We start from the raw sequence: 3,857 nt of genomic DNA on the forward strand, positions 1-3,857 counted from the left end.
TGATGTACTGCTCCAGGAAACGTTTTGAAAGAGTGGAAACTCAAAATCATAGGTTAAGATCATCGGCAGAACCCACCAGACACCACTTTTGCTTCATAAGTTCGGCCTATAGTCATATGACGATTTTCATCGGGGAGGGGACGTATGACCCAAACGGGGGCTTATATGACCCACGGACACTGCAAACCATGCTCCTACGACTAAATAGAGGTTAAAACTACGATTTGGTGAAATCTTCATTTTTGACCTCGGAGCAAGGTACCTTCCCTATAGTAGGCAATGAGTAAATGATCATAATCCCAGGAGGGCAAAAAATGGGAACCCGAGAGGAAAGCGCTGTTGGCGCGCCTAAGCTAGTGGCCCGTAGAGTAAAAAGGGTACCCCCAACAAAGTTGTCGTTTCACGTTCTGGTTTCACTTTTCATCATCTAGGGTGCGTTCCTGACACGTTTTGAGGGGTTTTAGCAAAAAAAAATTTTTCGACTACTCGAGCTCTCTGGCCCGTTCGGTGCACATTTTTGAAAAAAGCTAGGGAGCTGCCCCTAGGTTCGGGGTGTCACAAAATGTTGAAAAGTGGTCGAAAAACCACTATCCAGAATCGGATGTAGAATCGTTAGACGAACTTAAAATTGTTCTACGACACCCATCTGCGACGTTTAGTATTCGAGATATGGCCCGTCCTAGGTCTGACCGAGCAATTTTTGTTCCGCGCACTTTGTGCACCGTACACTTTGATGTTTGTATGAAAAAGTACCCTACCTAGGGACGCGTAGAGCAAATTTGTACCCCCGGGCATGTTGTCGATTGACGTTCTGGTTGCACTTTTCATCATCTAGGGTGCGTTCCTGACACGTTTTGAGGGGTTTTAGCAAAAAAAAAAATTTTCGACTACTCGAGCTCTCTGGCCCGTTCGGTGCACATTTTTGAAAAAAGCTAGGGAGCTGCCCCTAGGTTCGGGGTGTCACAAAATGTTGAAAAGTGGTCGAAAAACCACTATCCAGAATCGGATGTAGAATCGTTAGACGAACTTAAAATTGTTCTACGACACCCATCTGCGACGTTTAGTATTCGAGATATGGCCCGTCCTAGGTCTGACCGAGCAATTTTTGTTCCGCGCACTGTGTGCACCGTACACTTTGATGTTTGTATGAAAAAGTACCCTACCTAGGGACGCGTAGAGCAAATTTGTACCCCCGGGAATGTTGTCGATTGACATTCTGGTTGCACTTTTCATCATCTAGGGTGCGTTCCTGACACGTTTTTAGGGGTTTTAGCAAAAAAAAATTTTTCGACTACTCGAGCTCTCTGGCCCGTTCGGTGCACATTTTTGAAAAAAGCTAGGGAGCTGCCCCTAGGTTCGGGGTGTCACAAAATGTTGAAAAGTGGTCGAAAAAACCACTATCCAGAATCGGATGTAGAATCGTTAGACGAACTTAAAATTGTTCTACGACACCCATCTGCGACGTTTAGTATTCGAGATATGGCCCGTCCTAGGTCTGACCGAGCAATTTTTGTTCCGCGCACTTTGTGCACCGTACACTTTGATGTTTGTATGAAAAAGTACCCTACCTAGGGACGCGTAGAGCAAATTTGTACCCCCCGGGCATGTTGTCGATTGACGTTCTGGTTGCACTTTTCATCATCTAGGGTGCGTTCCTGACACGTTTTTGAGGGGTTTTAGCAAAAAAAAAATTTTCGACTACTCGAGCTCTCTGGCCCGTTCGGTGCACATTTTTGAAAAAAGCTAGGGAGCTGCCCCTAGGTTCGGGGGTGTCACAAAATGTTGAAAAGTGGTCGAAAAACCACTATCCAGAATCGGATGTAGAATCGTTAGACGAACTTAAAATTGTTCTACGACACCCATCTGCGACGTTTAGTATTCGAGATATGGCCCGTCCTAGGTCTGACCGAGCAATTTTTGTTCCGCGCACTGTGTGCACCGTACACTTTGATGTTTGTATGAAAAAGTACCCTACCTAGGGACGCGTAGAGCAAATTTGTACCCCCGGGCATGTTGTCGATTGACATTCTGGTTGCACTTTTCATCATCTAGGGTGCGTTCCTGACACGTTTTGAGGGGTTTTAGCTAAAAAAAAAAATTTTCGACTACTCGAGCTCTCTGGCCCGTTCGGTGCACATTTTTGAAAAAAGCTAGGGAGCTGCCCCTAGGTTCGGGGTGTCACAAAATGTTGAAAAAGTGGTCGAAAAACCACTATCCAGAATCGGATTGTAGAATCGTTAGACGAACTTAAAATTGTTCTACGACACCCATCTGCGACGTTTAGTATTCGAGATATAGCACTTTGTAGGTCTGACCGAGCAATTTTGTACTGAAATGTATGGTGAACATGTAATTCATTAAATAACATTGACTTGCATCGTGCCCTACTTCATCGGCACAGCTGTTATTGACTATCTTTAGTGGAAATGGATTGAGTTTGACCATTTTAAGCCCATTTCCTATGCCGTGCACCAACATTGTGTACCGATCAGGAAAGTACGCTACGTACGCGTTCATGGATGTCGATGTTGGTACAAGTTGCCTTTCGGGATAGCCGTGCACCAAAACTGTGTACCGATCAGGGAAAGTACAAGACGGAGGGTGCAGCTCGAGCGTACGCGTTCATAGATGTCGATGTTGGTACACTTGCACCAAAATTGTGTACCAATCAGGGAAAGTACAACACGGAGGGCGCAGCCCGGGCGTACGCAATCATGGATGTCCATGTTGATACAATCTACGTGTACGTACCTAGTTTTTGTAGGAAAAGTTGCAATTAAGTGCTTGCATGCTTAAAATGCTCATCTCAACCGGTCACCTTTTGGCCTGCCCTTTTATAACAGAAACCTAGAAAGATACTCGAGATTTTTGTGTTTTTCCATTCGCCCCGGGACGACGAAATGAGCTATGTGCACATCGTGCAGAAAATTGTCTTCGCCACGCATGTTTTTGTCCATCCACTCATATAATCACCCGCATTTGTGTTCAACACGGACGGCGCAGCCCGAGCGAACGCGTTAATGTTTATGTTTGTACACACTGCTTGTACGATTCTAGGATTTGGTAATTGCGTCACAGTGCCCGACCGTCGCGGACACCATTCTTGGACAGAAGTCCTAGTACGTAGAGTACTTTCCCTAGGTATGTGCTCGTTCGTGACTATCGTTGCGTGCTTACGGACACGCTTGGGTATGTTTACCATACAAGGTTTACTAGGGAAACCTGGGAAGGACGCTTGCCCTCCCGTCGCGGACACCATTCTTGGAAAGAAGTCCTAGTACGTAGCGTTCCTTATTTTACTTGATCAGTTTGTAATGCATTCGCTTTGTTCCATCGACTTCTGCTACTGCTCACTAAGGGGTGTTCGTTTGCGATGTGTACGATAAGCAACTGTCTATCGTAACCAGCAGTTAATCAACACTTTTTACCCAAGTCATAGCAACATAGAGTACTTTTCCTAATCGGTACACAATTTTGGTGCACCTCTAACCTCGCCGGCACTTTATCGTTACGTTTTGTGCACAACCTAGGGACGTGGTGTAAGTTTCATGATTTTTATGTTTGATTTGGTTTATTATGATTGAAAAATACGCTACGTCCCAGAAATTGGAGCTCGACTACTTCCTCCATGTGGCGAAAAAAGTTACTGGGCAACGCCTAGCTTATGCCCCATTTGTACTTCAATTTTCATTATCAGGTTGAAAAATACGCTAAGTCCCAGAAATCTGAACTCGAATACTTTTTGCCACGTGGCGCCAAAAGCTACTGAGAAACGCCTAGCCTTTTACCCATTTATAATTTAGTTTTCGTTATAAGTTTTGAACAATACGCAAAGTTCCAAGAATCTGAACTCGAGT

The sequence above is a fragment of the Anopheles coluzzii genome, assembly GCF_943734685.1.
Source record: "Anopheles coluzzii chromosome X unlocalized genomic scaffold, AcolN3 X_unloc_45, whole genome shotgun sequence".
Taxonomy (NCBI): domain Eukaryota; kingdom Metazoa; phylum Arthropoda; class Insecta; order Diptera; family Culicidae; genus Anopheles; species Anopheles coluzzii.